Consider the following 17,327-nt stretch of genomic DNA (forward strand, 5'->3'; position numbering starts at 1 on the left):
AACACCGCATCGTTTTGCGTAGGGCTGCACGATACTGGGAAAATATGAGATGTTGAGTAGTGCGAAAATAATATTTCTTATAATATAACATTACTCCTAGAAAAATTCTATTTTTATTAGCTGTTTTAAAATTGTGTAATTATGCAGTGGTATTAAAACAAACAGGTAAAACATATATTTTCAGATCAAATGAATTTAAATTCAGACCAAATAAACTGTGTCAAGGTGCAAACATTTAGTCTTTAAAACTCTATGAATGATTAAAAGCCTCCGTAGATATTCTGACTCTTATTGAATGTTGTCATATTCCTCTCAACTCTTGCCATATACAATTGCAATCTATAATTGCAATATACAAATTTTTGTTTTTTAAATATTTCCCTAATGATGTTTAACAGAGCGAGGAAATTTTCACAGTATGTCCAATAATATTTTTTCTTCTGGAGAAAGTCACATTTGTTTTGTTTCACCTAGAATAAAAGCTTTTAATTTTTTTAAAAACCATTTTAAGGTCAAAATTATTAGCGATTTTAAGCTATATATTTTTCTGTACAGAACAAACTATCCTTATACAATAACTTGCCTAATTACCCGAACCTGCCTAGTTAACCTAATTAACCTAGTAAAATAAAACAGTTATTTGGAAATGTGTTGAAAAAAAATTTCCTCTCCGTTAAACAGAAATTGGGGAACCAAATAAACAGGGGGGCTAATAATTCTGACTTCAACTGTATATTTACTTTCAGCTCTGGGTTCAGTTTTGGGCCGCTCTAAACAATAGCAGAACAGCTCATGCTGAGAAGTTGAAAATAAAGATACACTGTAAGAATGTTGACTCAACTTAAAATTTTAAGGCAACAAATAATTACTTCATTTGACTCGATTGAAGTTGAGTAAATATCAACAAAATGTCCTGAAGTTTGTTGCCTTAAAGTTTTAAGTTGAGTCAACTTTATTTTTTTACAGTGTAGTACGGCCCCATCTGATTAGTCAAATTTAAATCAACCAATGCATAAAATAAATAAAATTTATCACACATCTGCCATACATATATTGCATACACTCAAAAAAAATGATTGTTCAAACTACCTGTTTAAAATGAGCTGAAACAACACAATTCTTGTCATTTCTTTGGCCAATTTGTTTTATGTTCAGTCCACTTAAATTTGTAAACTATTAAGTTAACTTAAGCTTTTTGTGTTGGGACAACCTGAAGGTATTGTGTTGGTCCAACTACCTGGTTGGGGGATTTGTAGTTCCCTGCATCTTTTGCATGGGATTGAATTAAAAGGAAAATGCTGACAATAAAAGTAATCTAAGGTGTTTAAAGTTAATAGAAAGACTAGTTAGAGTTCAGTCTTTACTTTCGTTTGAAGATTTAGAAGAGTTTGATGTAATCCTTTGAGTTTTAAATACTTTGGGTGTTGGCAGCTTAATTAGCAAAAATGCAGTTTGTTGCATATCTCAGTAAGTAATAACTGTCCTAATATGAGTTCTGAGTTTAGTCTTAATCGACTGTATATATAACTCATAAAATATGCTTAAAAATGGCTCTTTTAGTTCATTTAGGATAACTTCAAATAAAACTAAGAGACTTCAAAAAGTACACATAATAGACATACATGATATTATCAGACCTTTGAGTTTAAGTTAAATAAAATACAAATGTTTTTATACTTTCATTTGATCAAATCATGTTGAACCAACTCAATTGCATTTAATTGTGTAAATAGTATTTTTTTAGTTGGTGCTACACAAATTTATTGGATGGAAATCCTGCACTCAGTTAAATTGAGTTGATCCAATGAGTTATTTTATGAGTGTATACCATTATCACGATATATTACCTGTGTGTATTGCCATAATAACCGGAAATATTGTGTTAACCAGAGCAACGGCATAGAATTGGCATGGACGGAGGGGATGTGTCTAAACCAATATCCACCAATTACTGAAATGTTCCTACCAATAATTTAATTGACTTCAAAATATATTAATCCTCACCAACTCTTAATTTACACGCGCACCAAGTCAAGTTCACTACTATTCACTGTAATACTATACTGTGCAATTAATTAAAATTCAGTTTTGATTTTGGCCTCCATGATTATGAAAAACAATAATCGGTTAAATAGTAAATTGCTCTAAATTTCTCTAAATTCATACCTCCTCAAAGCCCAACTACAGTAAAATCAAGTAAATTGACTTTTGCAGCATGGGACAGGATTGTTATTTGTATTATTAAGTGTTTATTTTATATTATTAAGTACTTTAATCATGTTTTTAAAAGCGCGAAACAGATTGTGTACTGTTTAATGCATGCACTATAGGGATGTGCATGTATGTCCCCACCAATTTCAAGAGCGAATCTATGCCCTTGAACTTGAGCAAGCAGGGGTGGACTGGCCATAGGGGACCGGCCTGATGGTCAATCATGAATCTGGCCTGCCCAAACTCCCTACCTATCGCCACAGCTTAGGTGACCTGAGGTAATATCTTTCCCAGATGAAAACACTGTCCCAGTCCACCACTTAGACTTAGGTTTCATAACCCCAGGTAAAAAGTGATACTAACCCTGTATTTTCGGTCTCAAATGTAACTTGTTCCTGTAGCCTGTGTTAAAAATGGTGTTTGGAATAATGATAATTCAGTTTAAGTGCTATGTGAAAAGCTTTACTTCATAACTCCACTGAAAGAGCATCCCCTGACTAATATGGACCCGTGTGCCGGTGGGCAGCCTTTTGTCACTAAAAATGATGCTCAGCACTTTCATGGCTTGTCATCTTTACTTTAACAGCTCCAGCAAGCCCTATTCAGTTTGATAGGTGTGGAAATGTGTCTGTCACTTTAAATGTGGTTTGCAAATCATCTTAGACAAGAATACGAGCAATCAAACAATCACCGTCATCCTGTTCATCTTGTAGTAATAGCTGCTTAATAGCAGGTTAGGGCTATTAGGCAATTTATTGTACAAAGATGGTTTGTTCTTTAGACAGTCGGAAAAAAATAGCTTAAAGGGGCTAATAATTTTGACCTTTAAAATGGTTTTAAAAAAAATTTAAACTGCTTTTATTCTAGCTGAAATAAAACAAATAAGACTTTCTCCAGAAGAAAAAATATTATCAGACATACTGTAAACATTTCCTTGCTCTGTTAAACATCATTTGGATATTTAAAAAAAAAAAAAAAAGGGGGGGGGGGGTGAATAATTATGACTTCAACTGTATATGCTTTTATTTTGGAAGCGATTAATCACTATTAATCTTTTGACAGCATTAAAAAGTATCTATAGATTAGATAGAAGTTGTGAAGATTTGCAATTACCACATACTTGTCTCTTCAGCTGGATCAGTCGGCATTTCAGTGTGGAGTTTGCATGTTCTCCCCATGTTGGCCATTATTGCAGCTGGAAGGGCATTCACTGTGTAAAACATATGCTGGAATAGTTGGAATAGTTCATTGAGCTGTGGCGACCTCTAATAAATCAGAGACTAAGCTGAAGGAAAATTAGCGAATGAATGTCTGCAACGTGTTAACTTTTTAAGATTTATTAAATTTTATATAAAACCGTCATTAATAAACAGAAACACTAGGCTAGGTTAGGTTGGGACAGAATCAATTTAGCAATGCTTTACTATAGGGCTGGGCGATATGGCAAAAATGCAATCTTGATAATTATTGCCTATATTTTATGATAACGATATATTTTTCAATATCAATTCTTAATGCTTCCAGACTTAAAAGAGCATCCCAACAATCACCATAGCCACAAAAATGATAGGGTTCATTAAATGGCTACATATTTTCGACCAATAAATTTTCAATGTCTGAAAATTCAGTACATCTCTAACATCAGCAAACTTCTACATTCTCATTGTTGCAGATTGCTGCTGTGTGATTGGCTCTTAGATCAATATAGAGTTTAAAAAAAGAACAGAGCTTATCATTGTTTTTGACATAAATCTTATCAATCAGCCCACCCTACTTTATTATAGCTGAGGGCCGTCCGATGAAATTTTTATTATTATTAAAAAAAAGTGTTGTTTAACAGAGCTCTGACAGTATTCCCTGTAATATTTTCATATTCTGTATTTCTTTTAGTTTGATTTTAATACTCTTATCATTTTTATTTATTTAAAAAATATATTTTAAGGTCAATATTGTTAGCCCCCTTTTGAAACAATAATTAATAAAGCTTTTAAATTGCACTTAATACTAATAATCTTGCAAAAATGCCTGTAAAATAGTATATACTCTCATCAAACATAGAGAAATATTTTTTAAAAGAATAAAAATATTTCACAGGAGGGCTAATCATTTGCCTTCAACTGTATGTCTTACAAGCAGTGGTGTAAAATAACAATTTACAAATACTCAAATTACTGTACTTATAATTTACTAAGTTGTTTTAAAAATGTGTACTTTTACTTTCCCTTGCGTACATTTTTAGTGCAGTATTGATACTTTTACGCCACTTCTTTCCTTTAACCTGCAGTCACTACTTTATTTTTCGTGTCTATAGAGATTATACAAATCAGTCCTGTGATTTCTGTCCAATAAAATCGGACATAGAAGGTAAATCGCATCATAATGAACTACCTCAAGACATGGGTGCTTAATAATTGCAGAAAACTGTCAGGGAGCTTGAAAAGTGTCCAGGAAGATGGCCAAAATCTTTACACGCAATGACCCAGAGACTGTTTAGATGCATGTCACTGATGAGAAGATGACGGATGTTTAGTATATAATGACCAAAATGGCCTTAAACATCTAGCAGGCACAAGACGTCAACATGACGTCAGATAAACGTTGTACCCCAACGTTGAGGGGACGTTGCATTTTGTTTGGAAATGAAAAATCAGGTTGACATCAGAACCTAACATCTGGCTGACGTTAATGTCCAACATCCAACCTAAAATCAACCTCAAGTCTAATGATGTTACAGCTTGACGTTGTGTGGACATTAACACTATGACATCTATCAGACGTTGGGTTTTGGTTGCCATACCTGATGAATAAATGTCAGTAATTGATGTCAATATGAGGTTGGTTTAAGATCTTGGCTCGACATTTTATTTTGGTCACTTTCTAACACAACCTAAAATCAACCAAATATTAACGCCATTTGACGTCGTTATTGGACATGAAAATAACATCTTTGGACGTTGGGTAGACATTGAATTTTGTTCACCAAATATCACAACCTAAATCTAACCTAATGTCTTATGATATTATGTGCCTGCTGGGCAATAACTAAATGCACTACAGAATGTTACCTTTACACACATCCACAAATTACATGTAAATGCATCAGCTTTTCACAACGTAATACTGACTACTCACTACTCTTGAGTACTTTTGAAAGTTCTACTTTTTACTCATACTGAGTAATATTTACAACAGATACTTTTAAATACTTCTTGCTCTACATATTTAGGCAAGTAATGGTACTTTAACTTAAGTATGGTTTTTCAGTACACACCACAATTCTGCCTACAAGAAACTAAAAAGCCAATCTAATTCGGAGACGACATTAATCTGAAGGGGAGCTGAAATTTTGTAACAGACTGCAGTCCCCAGAGTGAAGGTGTGCCTTACTTTTTGTCTCCTGCATGTGTGGGACATGTGTTCTGGGGTGTGTGCTAACCCAGAAATGCTCAGTTTTTGCGCAACCTTCAGCACACACAGTAACTTTATATTCCTCTCACTCAGGATGTACGATAGCTGGAAACATTTTGCTTTCCACATGAGAGGGCTTGATCCTGGAAATGGGTGACTGTTCCCTATGAATTCTGCTTCCCTTACTCTTTGTTGACATTAGCGAGCGGAGTCTGACTAAAGTCTCTCGGCTGCAGCTGGTGATGAATCGGCACCTCTTACATGCTCGTGACCTTATCGCGGCTGCATGACTCTACTCTTACTACACGTCTGTTTTGTTTGTGTCTTTCTTCATCCAAGTGCTTAAATTCCCTCCAGCCTCACCGTGCCGTTCATCACCAGTAATCCCTGCTTGCGCTGGAATTTGCTGTTAATTCTTCTTTTAGAGGGGTAAATTTGGATGTCTGTGGTGATTCCTGTTGCCCGGCTCCACCTCGCTGGCTGCTTCCTGTTGGAGGTCAGCACAATGACCAATGGCGTTGCGGCGTGTGTTTGTTCTGCTCCGGCCGTAACGTGAGAAGGGAGAGGCCCTTCCTCAGGCCTTAAGCTTTGGCTTCAGGCTGTGGTGTTTCTGTAGATGATGTCGTTTTCTCCATCGTTTTCACCACTCCCTAATTGGAAAAACAGCCCAGTATGTGCTGGGCACACAGACAGTTTCCAGCCTCGGTCATAACTCTTCATATAGCGCTGCATTGCAACTGGCTTATACTGTATATATATACAAAGCTTGAAGTCCATTATGTAACATACCTCAGTGCTTCACAAATCAAGAAGAGCTGAGCGTCGTAATTCATGAAGGATATCAGTGAGATCTTTCAGCACAACAACAGCTTATTTGGACCACCAGTGGAGAATAAGTCCTCCCAGAACAGCTTACTCACTGTTGGGAGTTAACAGGGGCTTGGGGCAAAAACAGCACTAAAATTAACACAAGTGTCTTTGGAATGCGCGATAAGAGGAAAATCGGTGGTTATGATTCAAAACAAATGTGAAAATGATTGCGAAATATGGATGTAGAATTACATTTGCATCTGCTTTTCATCCTTTGTCCTTTTAGCTATATTTTGAATGGCTTGTTCAAAGTTTGCTTTGTTGGTTTGTTTGGTTTGGACCAAAATGAAAACTCTACATTTGGTCATGGTTTGCTTAGCATTCACAATGACTTCAATTGACACCAGTAACCGAATTATTTGCCCTAATCTGAATAAGACAATAATTTGATTAAGGTGTTTACATGAGTTGCTTTTTGGATGTTCCTTTTATGATCCGGTTTACATCTTATAGCACAAAGTTCGATTAACATCATTGCGTCACCACCACTATCGACATTTCCTCCGGAGATTCATGTCATTTTGGGTGTTTTATTATTAATTTGTTGACTTTAACTGTAGTTTGGCACCTTCACTTTCTTTCTGGAATATTTCATGCATGCCCCTCATGACAAAAGAGATATGGAATTTGATATTGCATGCTGTATGTGAAAAACCAAATTTCGCAATGCAGGTGTCTCCTTCACTGACCCGGGAGGTACAGAGAATAGTGTCAAACAGCCGTGTGTGTTTGGACTATCCTGTCGCAAAATGTGGCAAAAATCCTCCAAGACAGTAATAGTTTGATTGCGGTGTTTACATGTCTGTATTGCACTTTAATAATGCCACTAAAATCGGCATACTCTACATGTCTTAATTTCATTTCTGTTAGTTCGTTTATGACTTTAGTCAGATTAAGGTTATCAAAAATGTATATTTACATGGTAGACTCTTAATCAGAGTATTGTCTTAATCATATTAAAATTTGATTATTGGTGTCTATGTAAACGTACTCAATAGCTACGTTTCCATCCACCAATTTTTATACACATTTTGGATATGCGCACAAAAAAATCGGTTGATGGAAATGCCAAGATGCATATAATCTTTGAAAATGCACATACACATAACTAAGTAGGATAAACTTTTTATTTGATAAGAATAGATGGGCATAAACTACAATGGAAACACTTTTAATGAACAAATTCCAGTATGCGCATTAAAAAGTCATGTGACTTTGTTATAAGAGATCATGTGATGATAAAACTGTGTGTGAATGGATAATCCAGCAGGTTGACCACACTGTAAAACATCTGAAATGTTGTTGTGGTCATTCTAAAACACCTTAACCATTTTAGTATAAGTGATATTATATTATTAATTACCTCTAGAATTAAGAGCGTCTGCGCTCCGCATCTCACGCCTTCAAACACCACCGCACGTTCACTGCGAATCAGGATTGCCTTCTGAGGCGCAAGTTGTTTATTAAATGAAAAGGCTTCTCCTACCGCAGCAAATTCTGTTTATACTGTTGATGTTTGGTGCCAGTTAATCAGGAAGTGACAATTTTTTTTGCTTTCATGCGTTGGATGGAAACGCTGCTTTATTTGCATGTTTTTTTATACAATATTTGAGATTTGCGCATAAAGTTAATTCGCATTTTTGGATGGAAACATAGCTAATGTCAATTTTAAGACTCAACTTAGAAACAAAAGAGCTTATACATTGTTTAAAGGAGTCAAATAGCCTATAAATTCCTCCTTTACACACACACACACACACACACACACACACACACACACACACACACACACACACACACACACACACACGCACACATGTATCTTCCTTAAAGAGATGTTCATTTCTCACATTTTTATTGAACTGTAGTGGGCAACTCAAACTAAAATGAGCAAAGCCATCTTGTGCCATCAAGTACTGTTTTCGTTTTTGTTGAGGTGTCTTTAGTCCATGTTGTGTTGTGGAGGTAGATTCATTTTTTAGAGATCTTGATCTGCTTCTTTGGTTCTGACAAGGGTTCAGAGAGCAGCATTTTAATAAGGCCCACTAACAAATCAAACATACCAAGTGTGAACACACTATGAAAGCACTGTGAATCACATGCACTTAAATTATTCACCGCTGTGAACACCAGAGCTGGAAGTCCACTTTTATATAAATTAAATATGTGTTCTGTAGAACTGATCTTGTAAAATGTAGCCAGTAATTTCAATCTGCTCAGAGTACTGTAAATTTTAACCTATAATACAAATTGATCTTACAGATGAAAAAACTCTCTGGAAATAGTTTCCAACTATTTGGAAAGTAATTTCCAACTGGTGGATTCAAGTCATCCTGGGAAGTTTGTGTTTGGGTCTGGGAAAGTCATAATTGTGATGCCTGCTGCATTCAAGTTGCTTTGATCTGTTTCATATGGATTTATTAATCATTCTTACTGTTTAATGAATGCAAGCTGCCATAGATTATTAAAGACGCAAACCCCTCACTGCACAACAGCTGCACCTTTAGCAAACCTCCTAATTCCTGCAGCACGAGGACTTTATGGTTGTTTATGAGCGTCAAAAGTGGCTGATCTGTTCGACGAAATATTTGACTGCGTGTCACTGCATCACAAACGACTAAAACTATAACTAAAGAAATCTCCACTGTGCTGAGGGAAAGTGCTTACTGAACAGCGCATCATCAATGACGTAAGCGTGCTCAGGCCCGAATGTAATGTGAGTGCAGGCCGTCGGGGGAGAGGGGAGGAACGACATACGTGCTTAGACCCGGTTCAAGGCAACTGTACATAGTGTGAGTACGCCCTCAGTCACAAGCAGACAGAAATGGAGTGTATGCTCGAGAGAGAGAGATTATGTGTGTGCATGAACAGTAAATGACATGGGTATATCTAATAGCTCATAGTAACCTGTGTCAGCGACCTCTTCACAAATAGTTTGAGAATCTTTGTGAGTTGATTAATCCTCATCAGCTTCTGGTGAACCTGGGGTTCTTGAGATTACACAGGAGAATGAAGGCTCGAAGAGTTACTATGATTACTACTAATGTTTGTGGGAAGTACATTTATTTCAGACTGTAATCAAAATGGGTTGTGACTACAGTACCTGTGCACTAAACGATTTTATTTCACACCTTCCTGCCAATCAGAATCAAGAATTTGAACAGATCATTCTTACACATTAGCATGAGCTTGTAATAAATGGAACATTATTATCCATTGGAATGACCGCTACTGTGGTTGTATCATTATAGTTACCACCACAGTTAAGATTCATGGTGTGAACAGGCATTAAGGACATCTGTAGTTCAAAGACACAGCACAGTTCCCTCTTTGTCTTGTGTGTTTTCCTGACTGGTCAGAGGAATGTATTGAATACAGTCACAGTCATACGAGCCATTTTAATGTGTGCTGATTTTTCACGCCATAGTCCTGCGGCTAAGTTAAGTTTTCCTTAGGCCTCATCAAGTCCTGCTGTGCTTTTAGAAGCGTATGGTCAGCAGAGAGCACAAAACGTAAAGCCAATGGTATTTGAAATGACTCACGCTGGGTTTCTTAGTCTGAAAGTATTTTTGCTGTCTCCTTTTACGCATCAGCCTTTGCTGTTTTAGGTGTTTGTCCTGGACCTACAGCCTTTGTGGGCTGATATTCCCTCCTTCCTGCAAAACTTTCACAGTGTATATTTTCAGTTTTTTTCTTTTCCTCCCTGATTTTGAAGTCTCCCCTGCTCCTGGACTGGGAGGAAGTGACCAACTAGTTTCAGGGTCTTTGGGGAACTGCAGCTCCTTTTCCTGTAACTCTTTCTGAACCTGAACTCATACGCTGTACGTACACATGCACACACTTGCTTTCAATGGACCGTTACCTTGAACTGCCCTCATAATGCTCAGAGCACAGTATCGTGCTCATCTATCTGAGGGTCGTGAACTTTAGTTGAGTACGTGCTTGACGGTTTATGGCATTTGCATTAGCCCCCACATGTAGTTGCCTAGTGTTTTAGTTTTTAAGCATGACGTTTGCTATTGTTCTTGTTACACTTGGTAATACGATACGTTTTAGATGATCAGATTACAAGTAGACATGAGAAACACATTCCTGTTCACACCTGGTGTTTTAATCTGTTTTATTTAATTTTTTGTCCACTTTCAATCACTTTGCTGATTTCTTCAAGATGACAGAGTATGGGTGGTTGGTATCTACAGTACCTACCTACAGTATCTACAGTATTTATGGGCTTTTTCTGAAACAAATGTTGCAAATATCAGCTGTGTACCATTCAAGTGTCGTGGGTAAATTGAGTATGATTATTTACATAGCAAGGATCCACTAAATTTATTTTAAAAAAGTGATTTTTATGTGCTTTATTATGAATTTTTCATTTATTCATGGATCATCCATAAATGTTTAAACTATAATATTCTGCAAAACAACTTTGAAAATAATCTGAAATTGCTGAGAAAAAATATTTGAAGGATAATGTGACACTGACGACTGTAATAATGCTAAAGATCGCATTTTTAAATATAGTAATAGTTTAAATAATTAAACAGAACTTTATATGACTGTTCTACTGTACACTACCTGACAAAAGTGTTGTTGCCTATCCAAGTTTTAGGAGCAACAAGTAATTACAAGTAATTCTAGTTGGTCATTTGGTATCAGACGTGGCTTATATGAAAGGCAAAGTCGTCTAGATTTCGCTTTTTTTACCCAAATAAAATATGATCATGTCTTCATTTTTAATTATTAGGACAGTAAGGTCTGACTTTGCTTAGACAAAAGTCTTGTCACTAAACAGAAATAATGTGCAGTATAGAATATAAAGTCATGGTGCAGTGGAAAAATAATTAATATTGTGTCTGACTCCCATGAGCTTGAGGGACTGCATCCATACATCTCTGCAATGACTCAAATAACTTACGAATAAAGTCATCTGGAAAAGCAAAGAAAGCATTCTTGCAGGACTTCCAGAGTTCATCAAGATTCATTAAATTAATCTTTAATGCCTCCTCCTTCATCTTACCTCAGACATGCTCAGTAATGTTCATGGCTGGTGACTGGGCTGGCCAATCCTGGAGCACCTTGATCTTCTTTGCTTTCAGGAACTTTGATGTGGAGACTGAAGTATGAGAAGAACACTATCCTGCTGAAGAATTTGCCCTCTCTTGTGATTTGTAATGTAATAGGCAGCACAAATGTCTTGATACCTCAGGCTTTTGATGTTGCCATCTACTCAGCAGATCTCTCACACGCCCCTATACCAAATATAACCCCAAACCATAATTTTTCCTTCACCAAACTTGAATGATTCCTGTCAGAATCTTGGGTCCATGCGAGTTTCAATATGTCTTCTGTAGTATTTGTGATGATTGTACACTGATGTAGTTCAACAGATGATTCATCTGGAAAATCTATCTTCTGACACATTTGTTATTATTTTTTGCTCTTACAACTGGGATCAACCTTTGTCGGGTAATGTATTTTTGTTCCAATGAATGCAGCTTGTTGAGCATTTGCACTTTTTGAACAGGTTGTTGAATTGATGTCTTTGAATCAGTATAGGGACCAATTTTTAGGATTAATGGTTTGTTACCTTCCTACTATTATGATATTGATAGTTCATTAGTACTCAAAAAGTACATTTTCCTCATGATCTTATTCTGCATCCTTAATCCTAAAAATCTGTGGATTTATGCAAAATGATTTAGGAAATATCGCAACTAAAAACTTAATATATAAAATAAATAATAATACCTTTTTAACTTTTATTTATGTTTACAATGCAAATGCAATTAGATCAGTTTTTTATATAACATATCTACTAAAAGACAAAAAAATGACTTTACAAACTAAATTGTAAATAAATCATATGAACATTTTCATATTTGTCAATAATATTACTGAAAATAATTTAAAAACTGAATTGATACAAATTTACCCACATTTACACAAGTAAATAAATAGACTCTGTGGAAAATCTGCGGATTTCTGTGCGTGCAGATTCCATGTGGGCCTAGCTATAAGTCATATAATGGTTTATTAATAGCAAGAATTGTACCTTACAATAAAGTGTGACAGGTGTCTTCACATTATTTATTAAAAAATAAATGCAGCAGCATTTAAGAACGTGTAAAATGTCTTGTTAATCTTAATGTTTCTTTGTTGTTAGATTTTTTAAAGGTCAAAAAAACTTGCACAAATTCACATTAGATTTTGAATTTAAAATGAGCTGTTTAAGGTATTTAGTGAATATAAAATTTCAAGCTTTAATGTATGTTTGTTACATTATGTCCTCAAACAAATGTCCACGAGTTTTCCATAAATTCACACATATTTAACCCATAGTTAATACATCCAGAGAATGGCACACTGAACCAGTTTGTGATTACAGTAAGATACTCTTTTGTTCTCCAGAAAGTATAGAACTTTCTTAGCAGTGTGTTTTAAACGCAGTGTCTCTCTCTCTTTCTCTTTCTCTTCTACCCCCCCCCCCCCTCTCTCTCTCCCAGCTCTATATTAGAACCAGCTGTGGAGTTTTAGGCTGAATGAATGGCTCTTTGTGATTTTGGCTGTCACTCCTGTATAAAGCTCTGTTTCTTTCTCCCTCTAGATACTGGCATGACAAAAGTGTTGGAACAATGTAACCTAATGTTCCCACTTTGACATTGTAACTCCATTAAAAAATGTATCAATTCACCACTCAGACTGAAGAAATGCATTTTTGATGTTGTTCTTTAGAAGGATGTGTGCTTGAATGATAGATGGCTACGTTTAGATGAACACTTCTATGAAACGTCTGCATCAGATTTTCAGTAGAATTTTTTTTCAGTTGTGCAGTTTTTAGCCACAGAGTCGGTTGAGCCCTGCTGTTGAGGAAATCTTTGCAGTGTAGGAGTGTTTTTGTGAAGGTCCACGACGTTCTGGAATGTTTCTGGATGCCGTCTGGTGTCCGGCAGGGGTGTGTCTGTCTTTTGGGTTTAGGCGGGTGACTCAGTAGAACTCTGGACTAAAAAATATAACTCGGAGAGCTTTCCCAGGCTCAGGACGATTTGCCAAGAAACATGTTGTTGTGGTTGAGGGAGATGAGGGGTGTGTTGTGGTGGTAAGCAATGATGATAGGGAGCCAAGTCGAATTAGTCTCTCAGAGAAAAGCCTTTTTTGGATCCACAGGAGTGGCTTCTCGGGAGCTTAAGATGACGACGAGTGTCTAAAATGAAGGGTGCGACTGAAATCCCACCGTTATGTAAATAGATCATCTTTTTTTTTCCTTTTCAGGATTTTGGTGGCACCCATAAAAGAGTTGCAGAAATCGAAAGAGGAGAGCGAGGAGGCCGGGGAAGAGAGACCATAATTGCAGCACAGTGAGTTCAAGTTCTTACGTTGTGTTCTTTTAGCTCATTGCTATTTCTTGCTGTAACAAATTCAGCAAGTTAAGGTTGTGAGCGTGTGTGGGAATGGGTAGAAGTGTAAAAATAGACACCTCAAGGACGTGAGGATGTCTGTAGGGAAGAAAAGGACGTCAGGGGTCACTGTCGGGGCTCTGTTGATACTATGACAAAGAATGGGAGTGTGTGTGCAAAATAGACAACTTGCTACTGTGATGAAGACTATGGTGAAGTACTGGCTGTTAAATCACCCCAGACACTAAGGGTGCTTTCATATCTGTGGTTTGGTTTATTTGGTCCAGACCAAGGGCACCAAATGATACATTGTAGCATTTTTCTGCCATTTTTGGGTCCTTTTCACACCACACTGATTGCTTTGGTCTGAACTAGTTGAAAAAAACAAAATGCAATCATGTGACAAAATCCACTTCACTCATTGGCCAGATGTTATCGAATGTATTTCTTAAACTGCTTCTCGATTGGTCAGCATTAACTTGCGAAAAAATGCCAATGGAACTCCCACAAGTAAACAAACCGGCAGACACAAAATGTCGCTTATTACTATGGAGGGATGACTGCGCTGGCTAATTGTATCCCTGGTCATAGTATACTAGATAGTTTGTTTACATCACTGTAGACAAACTACATTTTGAGAATAAAGTGTGGCTGTGGCTGGAAAGCAATGTTTTAATGCTATGCAAACAGCGAAGGCGCATCGCAAGTCACTTCAGGAGGAGGCGTGAGTTAATTTAGCTAAATTGTGACATGGTCATCTTCTGGAAATATTACTAATGATCCATCAGGTAATATTTTTCTCTTGGTTTAAAATTAAAGTAAAGCGATGTCAACAAATATTTTTCCTCCACAAATATTTGTCCCCATGGGACAGCACATCGAACTACGGCAGCTGGATTAGTCCAAAAGGGTGCAGTACTTTTTGCAGTTGGAAATGTTTTAGTTTTGATCATGTTCTCACCACAAACAAACGGCTCCAGGGTCCTCTTCCAGGTGGCCTCAGTACGCTTTTTTGTCCACTTTTGGTGTACACTCGAGTACGATTGCTACATTCATACCTGCCCAAACAAACAGCACCAAGAGGGAAAACTAACTCTAGAGCGATTCAACCGAACAAGGCAGGTGTGAAAACACCCTAAGAATCGGAGGCTCAGTGGCCAAAATAAGCACTTTGTTGACTTGAAGAAGACTATGGTTGAGAGGAGGGTGTTGGGGCACAGCAAGCATTTGTACATACAAAATGGTGGTGAATTGCACTAAAAGTGGTTCTTTGATCTGTAATTTTAGGGGAACCACTTTATGTGCTGCATAGCACATATCTTTAAAGACGGTGATATTTAGCACCTTAACCACTCCAAAGAACCCACTAAAGAACCATTACTGGTGCTTTATAGCACTTACATTGACTCCCCTATGATTACAAGCCAAATAACCACTTAGTGGAGCTAAATAGCACCTCAACTACCACAAAAAACTGCTTAAGAACCATTTTTTGTGTGTAGATTAGGCAATTAGGAAGCAAATAAACAGATTGTGGACATGATGAAGACTATAGTGAAGAAGAGGCTGTTAGGGCACCACATATCTTTGCTAACACAGGATGAATAGGAAGTAGTAGGGCCAAAAAGGCAGCTCATTGATGTGAGGAAGACTGTGGTGAATAACAGGCTTTTGGGGCACTTTATCCCAGCAAACAATTTTGTTTAATAGACATCTATTGGACATCTAAACGTAGACAGCTTGGCTAAAACAAGGCTAAACTTGGGCTGTCAGTGTAAATCTACTAGACATCTAAAAATAGCCCAAAACTAGACTAGTTGTCAAATAGACAGACTTTAAATGTGTAGTCATTCATTTCTTTTTATTTGATGACTACTGTAGCTTTGGCCTATTCTTAGACATCTATTAGATTTTCACTGACAGCCCAAATTTAGCCTTGTTTTAGCCAAGACGACTATGTTTAGAAGTCTATTAGATAAAAAATGCTTGCTTGCAAAAAAGTAGATGTGAGGAAGAACATGCTGGGGGCCAGAGCAAGCCTTTATTGAGACAAAGAATAAAAGGTTAGGAAGCAAAATGGGCATCTTGTGAGGAAGAGTATGGAGAAGATTAGGCTTTTGGCTCTTCAGGTCTTCTTTGACAAAGAGACAGAAGAGGTACCTTTATTTGACTGTGGTAAAGAGCACGCTGTCAAGAGTCAACACAGACTTCATTGACAAAATATATTGAAAATTTTCTGCAAATTAGGCACTTAGTGAATGTGAGGAGGACTATGAGGGAGGGAGGGAGAGTCATTCTGGAACGTGCCTGAAAAATCAGCATAGATCTCTTCCTGCGGGATTTTGTGGGCGTGAATGGGACAAAATGTAAAAGTTGCGCTCAGAAGTAAATACAACCTCCGTTTAATGAGGGCAAGACTGAACCTTAAGGGAAATTGATCCCACAGAGCTCTGCATTGACTTATTTAACTCTGACTTCAGTCTTTAGACAAGATACAAATTACTCAAGAGGCTTCATTGAGTTTAAGGAGTCAATTATGCCTAGTTTACAGATAAGCATCCCAAATTCCACGTCATAGCCAAGAAAAATGAAGCAACTTGTTGCAAGCAGACCTTGAGTTTCACACAGTGATAAAGAGACCTTTGAACATCATCGGCAAGCATCAAAACGAAACGCCCCTCAATGTTTATCCGTTCCTCGGAAAGCTTGTTTGAGTGAAACTAATGAGCAGGCATTCTTCCTGACAGGTTTTCATAATATGAGACAAGCTTTTCAGGAATCCTGTTTTTCCCGACTCCACAAGCATGGCATTGCTGAATGTAGTCCAATATAAGATTCCCTACATCCTCTTTCCCTTGATTGCTAATCTTAATAATGTGGCCGTGGGTGGGGAAGACTCTGGAGGCAGGAGATGTCAACTTCCGCAGCTCTGGAATGTAAAGCAGGAGAGTTTGGAGAGAGGGGCATGAGTTTAAGGGATGCATTCCTTCTGGAGGAGGGTAGAGACTACAGCGTGCCACTGAGAAATGGCAGGGCGCTACTGTGGAGGGGGCACACTGGGCTCTGTTCACCGTCATCTCAATGGGACACTGTTTATGAGCAGACAAAGAAGGAGGAAGGTCACTGCAACACATGACCGCATGCCTTGATGTGCCTGGTCTAACCCTGTACTTTGACAGGAGTGTAGGCTGGGGAAGGGGGTTGTTTGGGAGCATAAGGCATAGGACTGAATGACTAAAGTCAAGAGAAAATGTTTTATCTAGTTGTCATGTGAATGGCCCAGATTTGAATCCATTCACAGTGCTGGCAATTATGTGATTTGTTATTTGGTTTGTGTGGTTGCTAGGACATGTGGCTGCTAAGGAGTTCTAATGCCTTGTTTCCACTGAGCGGGACAGTTTATGTCAGTACAGTACAGTACCTATATGGCCTGTTTCTACT

The 17,327-nt window shown here is 37.4% G+C and overlaps 1 protein-coding gene across 1 annotated transcript in view; it reads left to right on the forward strand.

The window, feature by feature from the left end:
* LOC130221516 (KN motif and ankyrin repeat domain-containing protein 2-like) overlaps positions 1 to 17,327 on the forward strand; it is a 58,291-nt gene that overhangs the window by 4,130 nt on the left and 36,834 nt on the right. The window contains exon 2 of the mRNA XM_056454046.1: positions 13,762 to 13,847. The gene's annotated coding sequence lies outside the window, so the exon portion shown is untranslated. The remainder of the gene's footprint in view (positions 1 to 13,761; positions 13,848 to 17,327) is intronic.

This window comes from Danio aesculapii, chromosome 3 (genome assembly GCF_903798145.1).
Source record: "Danio aesculapii chromosome 3, fDanAes4.1, whole genome shotgun sequence".
NCBI classification, from domain to species: Eukaryota; Metazoa; Chordata; class Actinopteri; order Cypriniformes; family Danionidae; genus Danio; species Danio aesculapii.